Source organism: Macrotis lagotis, chromosome 1 (genome assembly GCF_037893015.1).
Source record: "Macrotis lagotis isolate mMagLag1 chromosome 1, bilby.v1.9.chrom.fasta, whole genome shotgun sequence".
Classification (NCBI taxonomy): Eukaryota; Metazoa; Chordata; class Mammalia; order Peramelemorphia; family Peramelidae; genus Macrotis; species Macrotis lagotis.
This window is the reverse complement of record NC_133658.1, coordinates 556,251,389-556,277,570: the sequence shown is the minus strand read 5'-3', so window position 1 is coordinate 556,277,570 and position 26,182 is coordinate 556,251,389. Positions and strand designations below refer to the sequence as shown.

General features: G+C 34.1%; 1 protein-coding gene across 15 annotated transcripts in view; it reads right to left on the bottom strand.

The window, feature by feature from the left end:
- LOC141507078 (HMG box transcription factor BBX-like) overlaps positions 1 to 26,182 on the bottom strand; it is a 369,819-nt gene that overhangs the window by 211,761 nt on the left and 131,876 nt on the right. For 8 of the 15 annotated variants that reach the window (XM_074214420.1, XM_074214422.1, XM_074214417.1 and 5 more), the window contains one exon: positions 15,539 to 15,613. The exons of 4 other annotated variants lie outside the window; for them this stretch is intronic. The gene's annotated coding sequence lies outside the window, so the exon portion shown is untranslated. 3 more of the 15 variants (XM_074214426.1, XM_074214429.1, XM_074214428.1) reach the window with 1 other exon arrangement.

Below are 26,182 nucleotides of genomic sequence, written 5' to 3'. Positions count from 1 at the left end.
GAGAAATTAAAATGATTCAGGATCACATAGACAAAGTAGCTCTCAGAGGCAGCCTAACTCTTGAGGTCAGTGCTCTATCCATTAAACTATGGTCATGGGATCACCGTTTATGGATAATGTTGATAGGGTTACTGGATCACAGATTTAGAACTTGATGAAAACTTGAAGATCATTTATCTAACTCCTTCATTTTACCAATTGGGAAACTAAGGTCCAGAGAAATTAAACAGATTTAGAACTTGAAGAGACCTTAGAGATCATTTATCTAACTCCCTCATTCTACCAATTAGGAAACTGAGGTCCAGAGAAATCATTGTAAAATGTCCAAAGTCACATAGCTATGAAGTTTCAGAGCAAGGATTTGAACATAATTCAATTTATTGGATATGTAGGGTATTTTTTCCACTGTGCTAACCTACCCACTCTGTATGATGCATCATAACTTGGTTCACTTATGAATGATTTACATAACAATTCACATTTTGAAAGTAATAGCTGCTTTCTGTGTAGGAAAAAAACTCCCACACTCCCTCCTTTCAGAGCAATTCATTCTTAACATAAAAATCACTATGGAACTCAAAAAGGAGAAAAGTTTGTTTTTCCAGTTTATGAGTGACTGACTGGAAGAGGAAATAAGAGTTGCATAATCCCAGATTTTAAAAGTTTCCTACACTGACCTGGCTGGAATAATTCATCTCATTTTGGTTTGAAACATATATTACTTGTAAAAATTCAATACTGCATGTTTATATTTAAAGTATATTTGGCAGACTTAGTAGGAGTATTATGTATATGAGTTTCCCCTTCTTTCCCTCCTCTTTTATCAAGATGGAGGGGAATTAAGGCACTCTACTTACTTAGAATAGGTGGCATTTAAGTTAGAATGTAAAAAATGAAGCATTACCTTTGAAAGCTTCTTAATTAACTAGGACTAAACATAGCATTTTATTACTGACCAACCAATGTACTATGTACAGAAAACCTGCCTGAGTCAAGTAGTAGGAGGTATTCTAAGGAAAGCAGTTGAATTCTCATTGTTAAGTCATATGGGAACAATCTATAGGTTTCAAAGCCTTCATGGTGCATAAGGATTCAGCTAGAAATTTCTAGCTTGGAAGAGGCAAGTAAAATTGGATTCTATCCAGTATACACTAGGTGGTATTTTTAAATTTTTATTTATCTCATATATTATTTCTGAATTTATGTTTCCTTGTTAAAAAAAAATTCCTTAGAAATATGAGGTACTGTACTTTGCTGATTTGTTGACAAATGGAGAAGGTAACATGAGATAGACACCCTAACCAACAATGAGAGGCAAAAGGCATATTGGGGGTGGGAAGTTAAGAGAGATGGGAACAAGTCATCAGAAATCAGCACAACATATTTCTGAGCCTATGAAATCAAAGGGTTTAGTGTCCAAGATAATCAGGTTTTAAAGAGTAGTTTTAGTTTATTTTTAATTTATAATAAGGCTAGAGGTTGAATACATGCTGCTACTTATTTAACAGTAAAACATGTACTTTGGACATGTTTGGCTGACAATTCAGCCTCTTATAATCATAATTAATATTTATATGGTGTTTTCAGGTTTGCCAAGCACTTTACAAATATTTTCGTTTTATCCTCACAACAATGTTGGCAAGGGGTGCTATTATTATAATACCCAAGTAAAGAAACTGAGGCAAACAAGGCTAAAATGACTTAGTCAGACATAGTTATTAAGTGTCTGAAAATGGATTGGAAATCAGGTCCTCTTGACTCTGGGTCCAGTGTTTTATCTACAGTGGCCCATCTGAATTTATATTTGAAAGGAAACTTTGTTGAATATATCTTATTCAGCCATATCAATTTTCTTGCATTTTAACTACAACAAATCCCTATAAATAAGAAGATATACATAATGTTATGGGGATATTTTCAGTTTTATATTCCAATTATATTGCACAAATTATAGGGGGGAATGGTATAATAAAAAAAAGCACTAGACTTGGAAACAATGGCCTAGGCAAACATGAAGGCCCAAGTCTCAGTGGATATATTTTCTAGCTTGGGAGAGATTAATAAAATTTGATGCTACACAATCTGTGCTGGACAATATCATTTAAAATAAAACTTCTGAATTTTTTCAAGGATTATATCTACATGTATATTTGTTGCTTGCTAGTAAATCCTAGAAATATATGAATTTTAGTTGGTTGCTTCCTGCTTAGAACTTTTTTTTTAGGTCTTTTTTTGCACAAGGCAAATAGGGTTAAGTGGTTTGCCCAAGGCCACACAGCTAGGTAATTATTAAGTGTCTGAGACTGAATTTGAACCCAGGTACTCCTGACTCCAGGGCCAGTGCTTTATCCGCTGCGCTACCTAGCCGCCTCTGATTAGAACTTTCTACAAATCCCTAGACCAAAAGAGGAGTTCTTAAGAACTCTGGGAGATGTTCAAGCTTTAAGTAGAAAACTAAATCCAAAACAATCCCTTGAAGGCTTATTTTGTTAAAGTATAGTTTTTGGTTCTTAAGAAAAAAATCTACAAATTACATAAACTTGTTTAAGTTAGGAATAGGTGATTTACTTTAGCATAAAAATACATCTGTTTTCATTTTTTTGAAGGAAAGGAAAAGCCCAGGCTTTTTCCACAGGCAAAGCCATTGATTGCCCAAAGCAGTGTGTAGAACATTTTCAAAAAGTGATAGATAATACCTGTTTTCTAAACAGACTCTTTAAGTATTTAGAATCTTTCCCCAAGTAATTAATAAACCACAAGGTGAACTGATTATTATGGAGATGATTCCAAATTTCTGACTCCAATTATAGGCACCCTTGCTGATTGCAAGGCAATGGGGCTAGGTGACTTGTCCAAGGTCACACAGCTAAGTAATTTTTAAGTTTTTAAGGTCAAATTTGAACTCAGGTCCCCTTGACTCAGGGACTGGGGCTCTATCCACTGTGCCACCTAACTACCCCAAGAAGAAATTCATTCTTGCCAAAAGTTAGTTCATATATAAGCATTGTTAAAAATGAAGTAATATATGCAATTTCACTTTTAAGTATATTTATCATTTGATATGATAGTTGTCATTAATCAGTAGAAAATATATAAAGCTATTCAGTTAGTTGGTTAGGTTGCTAAAAGTTTTTTTTTAATTTCTATCTTTCAGCAAAGAAGTTTGAAAAATTCTACCATTTTCTACCACATATTTGTGTGTAAACATTTTGACTTAATTCTTGTTTTAAATCGAAATATAAAAATTACTCAACTGCAGAACCAGATTTAGGATTAAATTTGTCTGCTATATGGTCAGATAGTGCAAGTATTTTTAAAAAATAAAAGTACAATGTTGAAATTAAAATTACATATGATTATCATTGCATTAATTAAATTGTAACTTATTTCACTAAATTGTTAATTGTGGTTAACAAAAACTTTAAAATACAGAAATTTAATATGAAGTCTTACAATAATATGCATAGATATGTTACTGGTTTTACTGTCTTCCATTCTTACAAAATAGACTATATGAAAGTATGCATAACTTTATTATAGTTTTATGCTTATTTATTTATTATGTTTATTGTAGTAGTTTTCATAATTATGGGCAGAAAAATTTACATTTAAAATTTTAATCCTATAATGTAAATTTTAATTTGGAGTTCTGAAGGATAGCATTTTTATTGTAATTATTATAAATATTTAATGAATAATTCTAAAATGATAATAAAAATATAGAGGAAGGATTCTTTGCAATGCCCAAAATCAAGAAAATAATCAATTCCTCTGTTTTATAAAGAGGGGTGGGACATCTGTGATTTCATAAGTATGGAGAATTGCCACATGAATAAAAAACAACTCCCTATATTAATTCAGGTCAGCATCTTCCCTACAACTTAGGTGAGGTTTTCTTCTTGTGGTTAGTTAGTTTCTGTCATGTTCTAACTTTTTTATGATCCCATTTTGGGTTTTTTTTGGCAGAAATATTAGAGTGATTTAACTATGTTCTTTTCCAGATCATTTTATAGATAAGAAACTAAAGCAAACAAGGTTAAGTGACTTACCCAGGGTCACACAGCTAGTGAGAATCTGAGGCCAGATTTGAATTAAGGAGGATGATTCTAACTCCAGTGCTCTACCCTATTAGGTAAGGGTAGCAATTGTTTATTAATTAAATTGCAGGTTTTTAAGACTTGTCTTTGACAATTGACTAGAGCACCAGGAAGAAGAAATAACTCTTATCAAAGCAGGACAGTACCTTCTCTGCAACTTATGGCTATGCACCAAAGGTATCATAGAAGATTGAGAGCTGGGCCTGGATTTCAAGAAAGATCTGAGTTCAAACTCAATCCTGGACACTTATTATGTGAACTTGGACAAGTCACTTAATCTCTGTTTGCCTCAGCTATCTCAGAAACATTTCTGTTTCAGAGATGGGAATAATAATAGTATCCACCTCCCAAGGCTGTGATATGAAGGTTATAAAAAAATTAAATGAAATAATATTTGGGGAAGGAACTATATCAATGCCAGCTGTCATTACTACTATTTGTTCGAACTGCTCAGGGCACCGAAAGATTTAAGTGACTTGCTCAGAGACATAGAGCCACTCTGGGTCACCTACTGGAATAGAATACAAGTCTTTGATTCTAGGTCAGCTCTCTCTCTCTCTCTCTACTCTATCATGCTGCCTCTGATGTAAAGATGCTGCCAAGCACCTAGATGTATGGAATCATTGTAGATTACTAGTAAATATTCAAGTCCCTTGGAATCAGTTTGAAGTAATGAAATGGAAATTCAGGAGGATTTAAATATAGAGTTGCTTAAATGAGTACGCCAAAATTGTGTGGTTGGAAAATTCATTTAACATCTTACAAAGGTTGTGTGGGAGAATTAAAAAAAAACTCATAAAGAAATGGTAAGATGCATCATGAAAGGAAATGCTATGTTATTTTATTACTTTGGGGGTTGATTTTTTTCTGCTCCAATATACCTGAATAATTGTAATACCAATCAATGGAAAAACAGAATTAAGGATGGTAATTTGTATACTACTATATATATATATATACATATATATATATGTATATATATATATATATATATATAAACACAGTTCTAATACAGAAATGAAAACTAACAAATATTTTCCCCCTTATTAGTGAGGGTAACCTAAGTTATTATTTCTAGATAATGGACTTCCTAATTAACAGATCTGACCTTACTAGTGAAAAAGGGAGAAATATTCACTGTTTAAGAGATCTATTAAATAAAATTAAAGGAACACTCGACTGCATTTCAGACAATTCTAAATCTATCTCTGCCTCTAAGCAAACATGTTACCATGGGGAAATCACAGCTCTAACTTCTTCATGGGTAAACTTCATTTAATATTTATTGTTATAAGGCAGTAGTGTGATCCAATTTATGCTGTTCAATTTGAAGTCACCAAAGATCTGAATTCAAACTCTTGCCTCAGACACCTCTGTGTGAGTCTAGAAGAGCCACTTAGCTTTCCCCATCTGTAAAATGGAAATAATAATAGAGACTTTCTCATGGGGATTTTTTTAGGGATAAAATATTTGTAAAACATTTACATTAATGATAGATATTGTTTTAAGCATAAAAGGAGGTAATATTTGGCTTTGTGAATACCTATATGTAGAGATTCTCTCTCTGACAAATGACAATCACAAACTATTATAACTTCAAAGATTTGGTCAGTTGTCTGAGGATGAAAAGCTTACACATGACATAAATTTCAGGGACCTGGATTAAACCTAGGTTTTCTGAACTTAAGTCAAGTATTTCTACTACATCAATCTCTCTCTCATGAACCACAGAACTCTACACAAATGTAAGATTTGGTGATGGTGGTTCCCCTTCCCCTCTAAGCTAAAAACATTTTTTAATTACTTTGGGTGTGGCCTCAAAGAATTTAAAGTGGCTCTTAAATAAAAAACTGAATTCTCAACACCATCTATTCAATACTTCCTCAGTCAAATTCTAAACAATCTTTTTTTTTTTTTTGCAAGGCAAATGGGGTTAAGTGGCTTGCCCGAGGCCACACAGCTAGGTAATTATTAAGTGTCTGAGACCGGATTTGAACTCAGGTACTCCTGACTCCAGGGCCTGCTCTTTATCCACTGCGCCACCTAGCCGCCCCTCCAAACAATCTTTTAAGTAAATTCACAAACTATTTTTATACAAAAATGCTTTAAAATAGCACAAAGTTCTATTCTTTAGTTGTCAACTTTTTTTTGTCAAATAAACATCTGATCACCAAGAATTAAAATTAGAGCACTGGTAATAGTAGCAAGAGCGATGATCTTAGAATCAAGAGAACTGAATTCAAATCCTGCTTTTGACACTAACTTAGTAATGTAATCCTTAGCAAGTCATTTAACTTCTCTTAAGACTCACTGTCCTCCTTTGCAAAATGGTAAAGCACCGAATTCACAGGATTGTGTTAAGGCTTAAATAAGATAATGAATAGAAAACGTTTTGAAATCTTAAAACCTTATATTAACTGACATAACATGTATAACCTTTATCAGATTACTTGCTGTCATAAGGAGGAGGGGGAGGATGGGAGGGAAGGTAGAAGAATGTGGAACACAAAACATTACAAAAAGATGAATGCTGAAATTATCTTTGCATGTGATTGGAAAAATTAAATAAAATCACATTTTAAAAACTCTACATTAACATTAGCTATTATTACCATTAAAAAAATTGGGAGATTCATGTTCCAGTCTTTACTTATGAGCCTCCATTGCTCCTGGACATCTTTAAGAGTCTATGATTAAAAAAAAAGTCTATGATCAATGTTCATGATATGCTCTGTCATTTTCCAGTTGTGACCAATTCTTCCTAACCCCATTTGGGGCTTTCTTGGCAAAGATACTGAAGTGGCTTCCTATTTCCTTCTCCAGTTCATTGGACAGATGAAGAAACAGAGGCAAACAAGGTTAAGTGACTTCTCCAAGGTCACATAGGTAGTAAGTATCTAGGGCTGGATTTGAACTCTAGAAGATGAGTGAGTCTTCCTGACTGCAGGTCAGGTCTTTAATATAGATTAGATTGAATATAGATTAGTTTCTCTTGCTAATTATCCCCTACCTAGAAGTAGAGAACACTCTTCCTGCATCTGCAGAAAATGAATCTATTTTTATGTTGGACAGACTTCAGAAGCCATTTAGTTCAACCTGTACTTGAATAAAAGAAGTGTCATTTACAACATATCTATCACATTTTTATCTAACCTTGACTTTAAGATTTCTAAAGATTGAATCAAGAAATATATGTGTACGGGGGAGGGGGAGGGAGAAGAAAGGAAAGGGGGGAGCCAGAATTGAAAACAGCCCTTTCCATTTCTAACTGTTAAGAAGGTACCTTCAGGGGTGGCTAGGTGGCGCAGTGGATAGAGCGCCGGCCCTGGAGTCAGGAGTACCTGAGTTCAAATCCGACCTCAGACACTTAATAATTACCTAGCTGTGTGGCCTCGGGCAAGCCACTTAACCCCAATGCCTTGAAAAGAAATCTAAAAAAAAAGAAGGTGCCTTTATTTATTTGTTTTTTGGTATCATTTTTGGCTTGCCTCTTTACAACTTTATGAAAAGCTCAGCAAGGGGGCTTATGCTTGGAGGGAATGGGGGAGTAAGAGGGGTGGAACATCAGATTTAGAGATTCAAAGACAGTCAACAGGTATTTTTATCAAGTGCCTACTAAGTCTGAAGCACAATGGTAAAGAAAGGCAAATAAGATACCCATGGCTCACAGTTTCTCTCTTCTCAAAGAGAAGACAACAATCAAACAACTATGTAAATACACGAGATACTTCCAGTATATTTTCATTAGATCTAAGGAACAGAATAAACTGGCTCAGTGGATAGAATGGTAAGGCAAAAAAAGTAGTTACTTAACCACTGTTTGTCTCAGTTTCCTCAACTGTAAAATGGGAATAATAGCACTTATCTTTCAAAGCTGTCATAATAAATGAGATAATTCTAAAGTATCTGGGACATAGTAGGTGCCATGTAAATGTTATCTATTTAAAGTAAGAAACTGCTATGAAGAATTTTTTTAATTAATTGCTTGAAAAGGATTTGAAAAATTCGACCAGCCAATAAAGAATTTACAAACTAATACCAGGATGATTGCACATATATAACATATCAAATTGTTTAATATCTTAAGGAGGAAGGAAGACAATTTGGATCCCAAAACTTTTAAAAAATGTTTAAAATTGTCTTTATATGTAATTGAGGAAAAAAATAAAATACTATTAAAAAAAACTATTACCAGGAAAAAATTCAACAAAAGGCACTTCACATTTAGTGCCTTGTTGATCTCTGGCACCACAGCTTCAAGTATCAATTCTTTTTCTTCCATCTCTTTATTAAAATCTGAAGTATCTTGTCTGTTTTTTTTTAAATTTGAATTTATAATGTATATTTTAAAAACCCAGACTGGAACAATGTCATGTAACTTGTTGGGTTATAATAAAACACACACACACACACACACACACACACACACACACACACACAACAACAATACAAGGATTAGAGCCCAGAGAGGACTTAATTGTTTTGTTTCCTGACCTAATTTTCAAATTTATTTCCTAGGTAATAATGGACCTACTTGGAAGCTTAGACAGAGCTTGTAAATCGATTGGAGGGGTGGTGGTGCAATTTTTTGGTCTTCCTTTGAAAATATTATACTTGATTCCAAAAAATTTGAAGCACTCATTTTCATTTAGAGTTCATGGGAAATAGTACTTAAATTAGAGATAAGTTTTTAATGTCACTCTCCCACCCCCCCAAATGAGAGAGATAGACATTATTATTAGAGTATCTAAAAGGAAATAGTTAATAAAACAGATTTTTTTCCCAATCTCTAGATTACTTGGTTGTAAATTAAGCAGCCCTGATAGCTTGATTTTGCTCCCTTAAGTTCAGTGAAGTAGTTCACAAAAAAAGGTAAAAAATTTGAGGAATCTTGATCATACTAATAAGGGAAGCTTGAATAATTGAAACTTTCAGTGAATAGATCCAGTGAGAACCCACTTCATTAACTCACCAAAATTAGTATATATATATATATATAATATATATATATATATTATATATATATATAAGGCTTTGGGGGGGCAATTTTTTTTTATCAAAAATATGTATATTTTGATCCATTCATAGACTAGAAGGAAATTCAGTGGCCAACTAGTTCAAACAACCCATTTTACAGATAAATATGTCAAGGATCTGAGAGGTTAGATGGCACAAACTGGCTTTCAAAACTAGGTTCTTAGACTCCAAATACAGGTCTCTTTCTATCTAACTAGTTAAAAAAAAAAAGGCTATCAGGTTTATCTTGAGTATGGTAGTATAGAAAAAGATTCTGATTCAGTGGTAGATATGGTAGATATATCTGAAGCATTAAGATCATCTGCAGCATGTAAAAATGCTTGGAGATCTTGAACTCTGAAAAATCTTTTTAAAATTTTCAGAGGGATCCAAACTTGCCAGGTTTACTATATGCATCTTCCATACATAGTACATAGAAGATGACTGAAAGATGGACATCTTGACAAGATGCACTCCTTCCCTCCAGTAATGACGAAGTCATCTTTATTCTTCAATAAGTAATAATTAGTGCAGGAAGAAAAAAAAAATCTAGTTTAGAGGATTTCTGCAGAATCCTTTAATTCTACTAACCTTGGTCAAGCTATTAGCTATTTTAATTTTTTATTTTCTTTTCAAGCTTCTTTCAATAGACACATTGACCTTTTCTTATTTCCCACTGTTCATTAATCCAACATGTTGTTGTTGCTTTTGACACTGCTGATTACTCTTCTCATCCTTTCCTCAACTCTTTACTCGTGACTTGCCCCTAGGGTTCACAGCATCCCTGATTGTTCTTCCTGATCACTTCTCTGTTCCTCCCTGATTCTTCTTCCTCCTCCTGAATCCTGAATGTTGTCATTCCTTCGTATTTTTGGCTCTCTTTTTCTTTATCCTCTCTCCCCAGTGTGCTAATGCACACCCATTGCTTTAGCTCTCATCTTGATGTGTATAACTCCCAAACCTATGGTTCACAGTATCATAGAGCTGGGAGGGCCCTTAGTGGTCAATGACGGCAGCCCCTTTATTTTATAGCTAAGCAAAATGAGGCTCAATGAATCTCAAGGAAAATTGTCCACAAAGCTAATGAATGAGGCATGATTCAACTCACATCTTCCTGATAGTTCAAGTATCATGTTTTCAATAATTTGTTGATTAAATCTCCCTCCACTTTGTTGTTCTGCTAGTACCTTATACTCAAAGTTGAAAAATCGTAACTCCTCTCAGCCCCAAATGTGCTTTTCTTTTGATTTCTCGATTTCTCTTCATAATGCCACCGTGCTCGCTAATAACCAGATTAAAATTCTCAGTCTAAAGGTCAGTCATCTTTGATTCTTGCCTTTCCCTCAACTTCCTCATCTAATCAGTTCCCAAACAGCTTAGATTCTACCTTAACCAATACAAATATCTTGATTCTTGTTTAGTTTTTCCTCTTGACAAATTGTATACTATATGGGCTCCAGAGTATGCTCAATTCTATGGTCACAGCCAAGGTGCATATGATTCCATTTGCTAACTGTGCATATGATTCCATTTGCTTACTATGCTTAACTATGTTTATATAGGTGTTGACACTGACAACTATAGGGGCAGTGCACTTTTTTTCTGCCAAGGACCAAAAACTTCATTAGCCTGCTATTTGTGGTCACAAATTAATTGGCCCCCCAAAAATTCCTAGATTTATAGAATTTTGAGTCTCTCATGTGGATGCCTTGATAGCTCCAGACCAAATGATTTTGCAGACCTTGTATGGCCCACAGGCTATTTTTAAAACATGGTAAGTATCTTGTCATACATTTTCAGTGTTGAATTGTCAGTGTCTGTTGCTAATAAATAAATAAATTAAACATTCCTTCATTTGGATTCAGGGGTCCCCCCCCCATCAATTTAGCTCTATATTTTAAGCTTCTGAGCCTACAATACCACAATTCACTTTTTTTCCCCTTATTCCCCATATATTTGGAATAGCTTCCAGGGCTGCTAAGTGGTGCCGTAGATAACTGTCCCTGGAGTTGGAAGGCCCTGAGTTCAAATCTAACCTCAACACTTGGTACTTGTGATCCTGGACAAGTAACTTAACCCTGATTTGCTCACCAAAAAAACAAACAAAAACCAAACAGACGAATAAACAAATAAACAAAAAAAAAACCCCAAAAACACATACAACAACAAAATACCCTTTCCAACCCTATGCCTTTACTCATGATGCTGCCTCTGTCTAGGAGGACAAATCTCTTTTAACTCTATCTCTACAATTTCTATCCTCTTTACAAACCCAACAAATGTCATTTCTTCCATGCAATCTTCCCTGACTTAAACAGTCAGAATCACTATTCTAAAACTCCTGCCGAACATCATGCTCTTGATTAAGCTTTCACATTCTACTCTCCAGTCCTTTGAGTAAATTTCCTATCTTTCGTATTAGCCTTTAAGCTTTGAGCAAGTTCCAAATGAGCCACTATTGTTCTCTTCATCTCTCAAACATCTAACCCTAGTTTTCCATAGAATTGGTGCTAAATAAATGTTCGTCTAATTAATGTAAGATGCAGAAATTTATGGATATCTTCTGAAGGATACTGTAAAATTGTAAGATAGTAACACTGTAGTGTTTTGATGCTATCTGCTTCATTCTCTTCAAAGCAGACCCAGCAGTCATTTTTTATATTGCCCAAAATGTTGATCAATCAATATTTGAATTATTATGGCAAGTTTAACAATGTGTTAGGAGCTAAAGATATGACTTAATAAAACAGATTGGGAGAGTCAAACAGTGTTGGTACATAGGTTCCTAAAATAGCCTCAAAGCTCTTTGTGGGTGTCTTCATTTTCTAGGATCTTGGCATTGAAAAATGCAGGTGTTTTGGGTGCCTAGCACTTAGGAACTTAATAGATACTTGTTCTTCCAATGTCTGTTATTACTGCAAGTAGCAAAGAAACTGCTTTGATTTTTTTCCTAGAAAGTACCCAATGACACAAGTACATGTAGATGAATTTGGTAAATAATGACATCAGTCATTTTTAATTTACATATAAGGACATTTGTTTAAATATTCTATATGTAAAAGACTATGGTATAATTTGAAAACCCTTACTAACCCCAATTCCCATAGATTCAACTGTCAATCTATATGTTATATATCAATCAAGTCCTAACCTCTCCTCTGATGGCTAGCCTCATCTTCTACAACCCATTAAACATTTTTAACTAGAGGTTGTAGACATCTTAACCTTAAAATATGTCAAAAACTTAAATCATTATCTTTCCCCCTAAAACTATCCCCTTTTCTTAAATTCCCTTTTATTTTTATCAAAACCCAGACTCAAAACTTAGATGTCATCCTTGACTTCTTACTTTTTCTAAACCTTCATATCCAATCAATCCCAATGTCCTCTCTTTGATATTATCCTTTATTAAAACTACTTTCATTCCTTTTTACACTTTACTATTCTGATGCAGACCTTCTGCTTATCCCCAGACCATTGCAGTAGTTTTCTGCTTTATCTTCTTGTTTCAAATATTTCCCTATTATAACACATCCTCTACTCAACTACTTTCCTAAAGCACAAACCTAACACATCCCTCTTTATTCAATCGACTCCAGTGGATCCAGTATAAAATCTCTTTTTTGCTTTAAAGCTCTTCATAATCCACTCCTTTCCTACCTTCTTAGACTTCTACTGGATTGGACTCAGCAGTCAAATGACATGGGCCTCCTTGCTGAGACTGGCACAAGATCCCCCATTCTTCCAACTCATGCCTGGGATTCTCTCCCTCCTCATTTCTACCTCCTGGTTTCTTTGGTTTCCTTTACATTTCATTCAAAATCTCTCCTTCTGCAAGAATCTTTTTCTAGTCTTCCTTAAGGTTAGTGAAGTTATCCCACTGAGATAACAACTGCTTCACCCTGTATATATCTTATTTGTACAATTTGTTTGCATGTTCTCTCTCCCATTAGTCCGAGAATTCCTTGAAAACAGGGACTTTTTTTGTTTTTCTTTGTATCCTCAGCTGGTACACGGTAGGTTCTTAATAAATCCTTGTTCCCTTTTATCCCTTCCCTTATTGAATGAACTATCCAATGTGCAAAAAGCCAAGTCTTCATTTCTTCTTGCACATATAGGTTCAAAGCTCTTGATTTAGGTATAAATATAATTTTTTCATTTATACTCATTTCACAAGTGGTTCTTTCATTCACATATTTGACTAATCTCAACTCAAGTGACATTTGTTTTGCAAATGACACATTCTTTCAACCTTTGGCTTATGCTACAATTGGAATAAGTACAACTCACACATTGTAATATGCAAGAAAGAATATTTTGATGATTAATTCCAGGGACACAAACTAACTCCTGGTTTCCTAAACAGTCTACTGAACCAGCCAACCTTATTATTTCTTAAATCTTTTCTAAAAAAATTTAATTCATTTTTTTATATCTTAGGCATAATTTTTAGTCATTAGAAAATATATATATACAGCTTTTTCTATTAAATCAAAGTAGGTACCCAGATGTTAATTTAGCTTTTTAATGAATATATTAAAACTATATCTTCATTAGATTTCTATATTCATGCAACATGTGTTTCTAATCCACTCAAACTTCTACAACAAATTTAATTTTCTTCACACCTCATAATACATATGTTGTACTTGTGTATCAGCAAATAAGATGCTGATTTAAATTTTCAATATTTATTGCTGAAGCATCCATAGGCTTGTTAGCTGAAATAGTATAGTAAGATTAACTTAAATCCAACTAGAGAGAACCTAAATTAATATAAATTCTTGACTTTCTACTTTCAAGAGAAAGAAGCAGGTGTTAACACCACAGAAACAATTAATTCCCTAGGTGACAGATGGGATTTAGTTTAAGAAAAACAAACAATAAACTCCAGGGCATGTACTATGGTCAATTACTCAAATATTCTCCACCATCTATACATCTAGTCCTAGACAATGAGTGTTCAAAAGGATGACACCAAGGCTTTAACTAAATCCTCAGTCACCAAAGACAGATTATATGCAACAAAGACAGAAAAGTAGAATCAGACATTTTGAAACTTTGCTTTAATGAGTGAAACAAAAGTAGTTTTCAGGTCAAATCTGATGAATTAGGCAACTCAAACAACAGAAAAGTTCATTCCTTAAACTTTGGATTCATTGAGAGTGCCTATATTTATTCTTAATTCACAATGAACTATTATAGATTAGAATTCTACTTATTTTAATAGTATGATAAATATTCAATCAAGTATCAATAAGAAAAACACTTCTTTATTTGAATTGGGGAAATATTTTATTCTAAGCATCAGTTTAAGCAACTGCCATTAAATGTTTAACTGAAGATATTTTTGTTTTAAAATATAGTTTATCCTAGCTATCACCACTTTTCTCTAAAGCAAGTATTTTGAAAATAAAATAGTTTCGGGCTAAGAATATAAAGCTATCATGTCAATATAATATAAGAATACAAAACTACAGAGAGTCTGTTCTTTAGTTTGGTTTTTTTTAGTTTTTGCAAAGCAATGGGTTTAAGTGGCTTGCCCAAGGCCACACAGCTAGGTAATTATTAAGTGTCTGAGGACAGATTTGAACTCAGGTACTCCTGACTCCAAGGGCAGTGCTCTATCCACTGTGCCACCTAGCTGCCCAGAGTTTGTTCTTTAGATAATTTGATGTGTGTGCATATTAAATCTCATCATCCCCCTCCCTTCATTGAGGGGTGATTTTTTTTTTGGCAAGGCAATGGGGTTAAGTGGCTTGCCCAAGGCCACACGGCTAGGTAATTATTAAGTGTCTGAGGGCGGATTTGAACTCAGGTACTCCTGACTCCAGGGCCAGGGCTCTATCCACTGCACCACCTAGCCACCCTAGGGGTGTTTTTAAAAAAAACCATTTAATATAAATGCAATCTCAATTGGATTTCAGCCACATAACTAATTCTTAATAAAACTCTATATGGTTAAAAAAAATTTTCCCCACATTGTCTTAATAAGTGTAATCAGTTTGCAGGACTAAAGCAATATTTGGAGAAGAAACTAACTTTTAAAGAAGCAGACTGACTTAACCAAATCAACTCTTTGGCCTATAGATTTCCCCAATGCTGAATAATTTAGCTTTCACCTAACAATCAATTGTGAAAACACAAATTATTGCATCTTGAAGTCATTCATTAAAATGGATCATTTGAAAGGAAAAGTTAACTTACATGATGATGATGGTTAAATGTCCTTTTAAAAATTGCAATCAATAAACATAGGTTCAGAAGAAAATAAATTAAACCAACTGTCACACTTCCTGGATCAAAATGGAAGAGGAACCCAACAGTTGGGGAAAAGCTGAGACCAACTCTGAAACAACATATTTCTTGACGGCTTCACTGTTTCCAGATACTTAAATCAGAAGCACATTCAGTGCTGCCCTTACCAGGTTAAGTCACGACGTTCCATTGTGATTTCAATGGAACATCAGAACTCCAAGCTTCTGTGATGCGCCAGGATTCTGTGGAAGACCCATAGCAAAGTGGTTACAAAGATGAGCCATGAAGGCTTTTCACACAAAGCTGATACTCACACTCCTTAGCAAAATGATTCCCGATTTAAATGCACAACATCCAGACAGTCAAGAAGAGGGAAACTAACTGAAAGAAGGTTTATGGTGCCTCTATCTAAAGGAATTATCTAATATTTTTTAAAGTCGGGGTAATTTACCAACAATAATGATAAGATTAGGGCTCTTCTGGGGGAAATTATAAATTCTTTATAACAACTCAGATTTAGACTAGTATCTAGATTGAATGCTAAATTACTTTGAATGATTGGTTCCACCAGACTTGAAAAGTGTGTGTGTATATATATATATATATATATATATATATAGTATATACACATCCATATATATGAATTATATATATATATATATACTTACTTATATATGCATTGATAATAGTAAAATATAAACAAAATACATCTAATATATATGCATATATATTTAATTGCTTTGGAAACATGGAGAGAAGCATAGTAATCCAATAAAAAGTTGGGGAGAGGAAGAAAGGGAAAAACAATAGAAAATTAACTTCAGTCTTAAAAGACTGAAAAAAAAATTGTTAAAGTGATCAAAATCAACAATGGAAACAAAGTAACCAGAGTTTTGTTTTATTAATACATTAACTGTGCTAATGAAACACCTAAATACACATTAATCATATTCCTTACCGCCTTTTAAAAAAAGAAACTTTTTTTACATTTCTCATATAGCACTCATTTATTTCATAGGCTAATCTACTCATTGAATTAAAAAACCAAGAGGGTAAAGAAATTATTTTCAATCATTAGTATATTCTATCATTAGCAACAAAATATTTCTAATCAATTCAGAAACTACACCATACTGTAAAAAACCCACACACTGGATTTTAGCTATTTCAATACTCTTAAGTCACTTTATGGACTTGCAGGAAAATGTTTCCTAATTTGTTCCTATTATGCACAAGGAATGGAACGTACATACGAAACATCCAAATGTGTAACTATTCACATCTGAGTAATCTTATCTCAAATTAGATGATTCAACTGACACCCAATGTTATTAAAAGAAACAATAGCTGGAAAATGAATAAAGTATTATTTGGCAGTGTGTGGTTACACACAATATATTCATTCACTCATTTTTTTGAAGACAAGCAGTAGAAATCTTTCAGGGGAACATACAAGAATTGTTTCAAATTAACCACTTAAAATTTTAACTGAATTTTGTGAAGGATTTCTACTTATATTTCAGCATCTGAACATATCATCTTGTTACTATTAAAATGAGTACATATAAAATTTTTACTTTAAAATTAATTGAGTAGTATAATTAAATTTTTAATTATTGTAAAATAATTTATTAGCAGTTGATACTAAAAATAAAATGTTTTAGTGAACATTTACTATCAGGAGTTTTTTTATACATTTTAAACCTCTAAAGACAGTTATATAAAATTTTTTTAAAGCAAAAGTTTTTTAAAAATATATAAAATAACTAGAAAAGCTGAGGATGACATTACTCATAACTTCTTAAGGTCTGATTTGAATTCTTATTTTTGTTAGTGTTCAGATATATCTACTGTTCATCTTAACAATTAAATATACATTCTTCTAATAATTAGTTATGCCAAACCACCTCACCTATGCCCTATTTCTCCTTTTAGGCTTAAATATATATGATATTATTATTAGTAATCTTGTTCAAAAAAGCAAAAAACTAAGCTAATTTTTCAATCTCTAAATTACTCTTGGATGCTAATAATTTGGATCACTCCCCAACTCAGAACTGTTTTAACAATATCTTTTTTTGTGATTGTCTATTAATAAAAACTACAGTTGTTAGAAAGAAATAATTGAAAACTGAAGATTAAATTGGATATTCTAAATAAAATTAATCTTATTTTCATAATGTTCTCCTATTCTGGTTTTGGAATTGCATTCGGATGATATCCAGTTATCAGTCTTTCAACATACATTTATTAAGTAGCTAAGGGAGTACTAGGCACAGTTCTAAGTCCTGGGATACAAAGAAAAATAATAAAATAGGACTCACAGTCTAAAGGGAGAGAGTATGCAAACAAGCAAGTTGTATGTAGGATAAATTTTTTGGAGATAAAATCAACAGGGAGAGGGTACTAGCAGTATGGGAGATTGGGAAAGGCTTCCTATGGAAGGTGAGAAGAAAGCTTGGGAAGCCAGAAAGTAGAGATGATTAGGGGAAGAATCTCAGACATGGAAGGTAGTTTGTGAAAATGAATGGAAGCAGGGAAAACAGTATTCAGAACTAGGAATAACAAGAAGGCCACAGCCACTGGGCTGCAAAGTTGTTTGAGGAGAAGAGGTCTGGGCAGGGGCGAATGTTTGTCCTTTGTTCTCTAAGAAGAAGCAATGGAAGCATAAGGTGATGTTGAATGTACCAGGGTAGGAGGAGGGAAAAGGACACACTAAAAGATAACAGGAAATATAAGTATTACAGGGGATAGCTCCAGATCTGAAGTCAGGAAGATTCACTGTCCTGAGTTCAAGTCTGGCCTCAGATGCTAGCTTTGTAACCCTGAGCAAGTCACATAACCCTGTTTGTCTCAGTAAAATGAGCAGGAGAAAGAAATGGCAAATCACTCCAGTGTCTTTGCCAAGAAAACTCCAAATAGGGTCAGAAAAAGGCCTATACTACTAACACCACAAATATGAAAGATAACACAAAAGTAGAATGAACAGGCCTTAGCTACTAATTGCATATGGAAGGCATAAGGAGTGGGGATAGTTGAGGACTATATCTAGGTTATAAACCTGGATGACCACTACCAATGATAATTAGACCAAGGAAAGACAGATTAGCTTTACCATATCATTGTAAGGTTGTCACCATAAAAATACCATACTGATGCTCTGCTTGATGTTACTATCATGCCAGAGTGCATCGCTGAAACCTGAAGGACCTACATCTAAAAGGCTAAGGTCAGGGCAGCTAGATCTAGACCAATCCCAACAGTCCTGTTTCCTATACCATCAGGGTACTGGGTTACCTTGCTTCTTGAAGAGACAGTAAGGATATCTTTGCACATTCCCCCTCACTTTAATCAACATAATGTGCGTTGTCAAGTCATTCACTTGATATCACTGTCTTTAATTATGAAGGGACAATAACAAAAAACAAAATATTAGAATGCTAGTGTCTTCCAAAGTAATACAAAAATTTGAAAATGAGAAAGATTTGAAGAAAAAGATGAGTTTCCTTTGGGACATAATTAGTTCAGTCAACAACTCTTATGGGAGTTGATGAGATCACCAAGTGAAATAGTATAAAAAGAAACAAGAAAAGGGTCCGGGGCAGAGCCTCCATGGTTAGTGGGGAAGACCTGAATTGAGATCCAGCAAAGGAGACTGCTAAAAAAACGGAAGGGAATCAGGACCAGAAGAGTATCATGAAAACCTGGAGAGAATAGAGCATTAAGGGGAAGATTGGTCAGTGCTGCTGCCCAGTGGTCACTGGCTGCAGAGAGAGAGAGAGAGAGAGAGAGAGAGAGAGAGAGAGAGAGAGAGAGAGAGAGAGAGAGAGAGAGATCATGAAGGATGAGGATTGAAAAACTCCATTGGATTTGCTTATATCACTGCACATCAGAAGAAGGTGAAAATGATTACATAACTGAAACATAAAGGATGATACCAGAAGCAAATTAGGAGAGCATGCAATAGTTTACCTGTTACATCTATGGATAAGGGAAGAATTTGACCAAACAAGAGACAGATAACATTATGGGATGTAAAATTGATGATTTTGATTTGTCTAATCATTCTGGAAAGCAATTTGGAATTACTGGACCAAGAAACTCTTAGTACCCTTTGACCCATAATAACACTACTAGATCTGTATCATGAAGGGGGGGGGAGAAATAACCTGTATGCACAAAAATATTTATAGTAGTTCATTCTGTGGTGGCAAAGAACTGGAAACTAAGGAACTGCCTTGGCTGGGGAATAGATGAACAAGCTGTGGTATTTGCTTGTAATGTCACATTATTGTACTTTTGGAAATGATGAGCAGGATAATTTCAGAAAGACCTGGGAATATTTACATGAACTGAGGCAAAGTAAAGTGAGCAGAACCAGGAGAACACTGTACACAGGAACAGCAATATTGTGTGATGATCAACAGTGAATGATTTAGGTTAGTCTCAGCAATAAATGACTCAAGACAATTTTATAAGACTAAAATGAAAAATGTTATCCACCTCTAGAGAAAGAACTGATGTATTCCGAATACAGACTGAAGCACACTTTTTAAGAACTTTTTTTTTTAATTTGGGAGTTTTTGACTGTTTTTCTTTATAATATGACTAGGATGGAAACAGGTTTTGCATGACTGCACATGCATAATCTTTATCAAACTGCCTGTCTTTCTCAAGGAGGGTGTGGGAAGTTAGGGAGAAGGAGAATATGAAATTCATGACAAAAAAAAGAATGCTAAAATTATTTTTCCATGAAAAAAATTTAAAAGAGATTATACTATATAAGCAACTAAGTAGTATAGTAGGTAGAGAACAAGGTTGGAGTCAAAAAAGATCAAAGTTCTTCTTTTCAGCCTCAGACACTTACTAGCCTGTGAAACCCTGGGCAAACCACTTAACCCCTCTTTGGCTCCATTCTTCATCTATAAAATGGGAATGCACTGAAGAGGGAAATTGCAAACCACTCTGATATCTTTGCCAAGAAAATTCCAGGGACAAATAAGAATCAGAAAACATAAATAATTTTATATGTTTTATATGTAATTATGAATGGAATTACTTATATGGTATTATCTGATAAATTAACATGTTAATTCCACGTTAAAAATTAAATTATAATATAAAGGATACTTTAAATGACAATGCAGTTTTATCTTATTAAAAACTAAACCTACACTAACTTTCCAGATCCCAGAATTATCTTTTTTTTTTACCCCCTCCAGAAAAAGGATCAGAAAAGCAGTCTCCAATGTAATGTATAATTGGGTCCTTTAGTTTGCTATCCCCTTAACTTAACAATTACCTATAACACTATTTTAATATCTTAACAAGTAAAGTGAAAAATAGTACTCCTCAGCCTTTGTAAAAACAGTTTCATTCATTTAGCTACCTTGAAAACATTTCATTTCAATAAATATTTGTCTTCAATTATGTGCCCAACACATTTTAATAAAACAACTCATTTGGTCAGTGTGGAGCTACCTTAATCCCAAACTGAGTTCTTAACCTATATTCCAAAGTAATTAAATAGTCAGAATAGAGCATCCCCTCCTTAAAAAATTTAATAGATAATTAAAAATGGAAACCTAGAACACCTTTTTGTGATGACCACAGACTCTGATGTGCTTGAATGAATGAAAATCTAGGGATGATAGTAGAGTATATCTACTCTATAACTACCCTTTGAGCTCCTATCTCATGTGAAATGATCAATAATCAATCAGCATAATCAATAAATATTTGTTAGGTAACCAGCATATGAAACCAACATAGTGGATGAGGATCTAAGTGCACTGCATCATTTTAACTGGTTTATTTAGATCCATACCTCTAAATTTAAAGGTAAAAAAAACTAAAGTCATGTACTACAGTAATCATTTTGAGAAATATAAGTCCCTGAAAGATGAGAAGTGATATAAATGCTTATCAGTTCACTGAAAGAAAAGTTACAAGCTAGCTAGAAGAACAAGCAAATTTTTCTCCATTCTTCTGAACAAAGAACACTGGTAACTTTTTATATCAGAATAGAGACATAATAGGGAAACTGAAGAAGCTAATTCAGCTTTAATGTTAAAAATAAGTTCCCACTTTGAATGAGAATATTTCTAATCTGGGAAACTGTGTGATTTTGTAAAGCCAACAGGTGTAGAAAACACCACTTAAGCAATCTTTGACTGACTTGCCCTACAATAAGAAAGCAGGCACATATTTCAGTCTAAATGCAACAATCTAGATTTTTCTAAATGATTATCCCTTTTTTAATCACCTATCCTAAAACAGATAAAATTAAACCATCTATTCTCCAATCTGTTATCTTAATTGACTGAACTTCTTGCTTCTTTCATCTCTCATGTAACCTAAAGATTATGAACCAACTTTAAACGCATTATCCTATCTCCTACTACACTAAGAAAAAGTGCTCTTTTATTGATATTATTGACTATACTATGTCCAAGTCACCATACCAATTGATATGAGTTTTATGCCAATACTCTGACTCTGATATACTTTAAATCAGCTGTCCTTAGAATTGAATAGAAGGAAGAGAATCTTCTAAATTTCAGAAATCATACAGCACTTTTATCATCCCACTTTTTTCTGTAATAGAGACTTAGTTTTAACAAGTGATATAAAAGATTACAACTGAGTTAGAGTTGCTGTTGATCTAAATGGCAATGGAGAGATACATCTTGAGTGTGAGCTCAACTTGGATGCTGACTTTTTTGCTGCAATTTTTAGAGAGAATAAATAAAAAAAAAGTAGGGAAGGGAATGTGCTATTAGAGTCATTTGGGCTTAACAGGAGAAAATGATATAAGCACTGACGGGATGGGGGAGAGGTCACCTGATGAACAACCATTATCTGAGTCTGAAAATGGAAATGGGGGAAGAAGGGACAGGAGAGGAGTATAGGAGAGAAATACAATAAAATAAACAGGCAACTGTACTGGAGAAGAGGGATTTACATAGGGAGGAGAGAGCTGAGGATAGAATACACAAGATCCCTCCAAAAAAAAGGGAAAATTCATGTGTGAAGGCTTATAATGTGTAATAAGAGCCCTGACCCCCATCCCACAATGGTAAGAAAAAATAAGCCACAGGGATCTGGGGATGGGTTAACTGAAGATAAAGTAGGAAAAGCATTTTTCATCAGATGGATCCTAACCATAGATTGAATTCATTCCCTTTCTTTCTCTTTTTTTTTCTCTTTAAAAGACAGTGATGGGGGTGGCTAGGTGGCATAGTGGATAAAGCACTGGCCTTGGAGTCAGGAGTACCTGGGTTCAAATCCAGTCTCAGACACTTAATAATTACCTAGCTGTGTGGCCTTGGGCAAGCCACTTAACCCCATTTGCCTTGCAAAAAAACCTAAAAAAAAAAGACAGTGATGGAGAAAAGAGAAGAAATATTATACAGTTATTATAAAGTAAAATGCAAACCTAACATCAAGACTGTGAATTGTAAATAGGATGAATTCAACCAAAAAGCTAAGGAGAGTACAGCAGAAAGCAAAACTAACGATGTTATTTATAATACATAGCTGATTTTAAAAAAGCCCAAGTAGAACAGCAAATCAATCCATTAATTAATAAACCATTTATTAGGCATCTACAGGGAACTAGGCATTATGTTAAATACTAAGGATACAAATGTAATAAGCATTTGAAAACCAATGGGCATCTTAATATTTACAGTTGAGAAGAACAAATATTCTAGAAAAATGAAATTAAACATGCCCTCTCCTCAAAAAGAAAACATCCTATGGGTAAAACAACATGTAAATATAAAAGTGTGTTTGGAATAAAAACATACATACATACATACATACATACATACACACATATAAATAAAATAAATACAAGATAACTTGAGAAGGGTAACAGAGAATCAACAAAAGTAGAATATAAAAGATGGTGTTTGAGCAAAGTTTTGAAGAGAACTAGAGATTCTAAAAGACAAAAGAGAAATGGGTCTATGGAGATGAAAGATGGAGTGCCTTGAGTTAGAAGGCCAGTGAACTGTATCATAAAGGCTTGAAGGAAGAGTAATGCCCAATAAAAAAATACGTGAGAGGCAATGTAAAGATAGAATTTAAAGACATAACAACTTATGGGATATATGGGATGAGGAAGAATGATGGACTGAAGAGAAATCCAAGGATTCATAAATCTGAATGACTGCAAGGGTGGTGATGCCTTCAAAAAAAGAACTAAGTTTCAGGGAAGAATGGATTTTTGTAGGAAAGACGAGTTCTGCTTTATATACGTTAAGTTTGAGATGCCCTTATAACATCCACTTTGAAATGTCCAATAAACTGTCGGTGATATAGTACTTGGTGCTTAGGGGAGAGAGGAAGAGATTAAGTCTGGGGAGATGTACAGGGGAATCACAGATGACAGAGAATATAGAAAAGACTCAAAACAAAGCACTGGGGTATGTATAAACAATTCAAGAGAGACAGATATGGGTAAAGGTCAAATCTAAGGAAAAAGAGGTGTGGTCAGTCAAGGAAAAGAACAAAATCTCAAGAGAGAAGAAAATATGAGAAGGGAATTTATTAAGCATCCAGAAAGGGAAGTGCTCTTATTATCTCTATTTTAATGCTGAGAAAACAGAGGTTAAGTGAATTGTCCAAAGTTATGTAGCTAGTAAGTGTCTGATGTCAAATAGGAACTCAAGTCCTACTGACTAGGTTCAGAGCTCTCTCCAAGAGCTGCCCCTAAGGCAACAAAAGTCAATAATCAGTCAATAAATATTAAGTGCAAGGAGTAAGACACAGTGTTAAGAACTGGGGATATAAAAAATAGGTAAAAGCAGTCTCTGCTCTCAAAGAACTCACAATCTAATGGGAGAGACAGCATATAAATAAATAAATATAAACAGGCATATTTACTGTTGTTCAGTGGTTCAGTTGTGTCCAACTCTGGGACCCCTTGGACCATACTGTCCACAGAGTGTCCGTGGAAAGAAAAAGGTTTGTACAAGAGATGCTGCAAAGGTGACATCCATAGAAAGGATACTGGAGGAGGAAAAGGGAGATAGTAAGGAGACCAGGATGACTCCTAGTTTGCAATTCTGAGGGACTGGTAGGTATAACTAACAAGTTCCAAATCAATATGTAACTTAACAGAGACCATTTTAAAAATTTTTACTTATTTTACATACATTATGTCTCTCCAGCTTTTTCAACTTTCATTGAACAATATAAAATAAGAATGGAATCCTCATAATAAATATGCTAGCTAAATAAAATCCACAGTGGTCATATCCAAAAATGTATGTCTCATGCTAATGTTTGTCTTTCATTTTCAAAGAAGACCACAACATCAGAGAAGTGATGCCATGACAAGCACATGAATTGGATTTGTGTGAGAGGGATGCTGTGCCAAGTCACCAGCCTCACTTTCTCCTCCAGAGCCCTCTGGGTTCAGCAGCCAGATGTGAATCAGGATGACTGGAGATTGCCCCTGGATGCAAGACAATCAGGGTTATTGATTTGCCCAAGGACACACAGCTCATAAGTGGCAGGTGTCTGAGGCTGGATTTGAATCTCCATCCTCCAGACTTTGAGGCCAGTTACTCTATCCACTTGTGCCACCTACATTTTTAATCTATCACTTCCTGAAAGGAGGTAAGTAGTGTGTTTCATCTTGGGCATATATTGATTAGTATTCTAAAGTCTTTCAAAGTAATTTTTTTAAAACATTTTATCATTTATGTAAATTGTTCTACTTCCACTCTACCCTAAATCAAAGCATAGAGTATCTAGTAACTACATTTTTTTTACTTTTTTTTTCAGAACTTTCCTCATAAGCCAAAGGCTTTCAGTTTGAGAAAATAGGAATATATTCACAAAAATATAACCCAAGTCAGAGTTGGAATTCCCTTAAAATTTTGGTAGCCAACTAAAATAACTATAATGTAATTATAGGAAATCTGCCAAGTTATTTGTACCCTGTAAAGTAATATAAAACAGATTGACAGCCAGACTATTAAAGTTTAGGTTCTGAATGTATCTGGTTTAATTTAAGTGAAAGTACTTTGAGAAATATAAAATACAATCATATTCAAAGTGATTTTTAATTGCTACTATTATTTCAATTAATTATTAATTGAAAATCTACAACTATGCCTTTGAAACCCATTATTTCACTCTTTTTAGCTGAGGTGCTCTCTTTCCACCCTCATGTTTGAGGCACTGTATAAAATTATTCCCTCAATTCTACATTTATTTCAGCTTCATGAATTCAAATAAATTGTACCCCATCTCTGGAATATCTTCCACTCCTTATCTCTATCCATCTGTTATTTTGCCACTGGTCTTCCTTATTCTCAGTTGCTTATTCTTTCTCTCTCCTCATGCTTTCTATGTATCATTCCAGTCAAATGTAAGCATTTTAATAGTAGGGATTATTTTGGCATCCCCAGTTTTTAGCAGAGTTCCAAGCCAGCACTTTGCAAATGTAAGATGAATTAAATAGAATTGACATTACTAGTGCTCCACTATCATCCCCAAAATGTAAAAAGACCTCAAGGAACTCTCCCCAGTGCACTAGTTTGGTAAATCTTTTACTGGTGTGTGTGTATGTGTATGGGAGAGAGAGAGAGAGAGAGAGAGAGAGAGAGAGAGAGAGAGAGATTGGTATTCCCTCCTTTTATTAATGGATTAGGATCCATTGAAAATTCAATCCCCAAAAGACCTAAAAAAGATAAGTACTGTATCACTCAGATTTTCTTTACTAGTTCCTTTTATTTTAATGCTATCTCCAAAATAAGTCATATTTTTAAAAAAACATAATTTTTCTCTTTCCT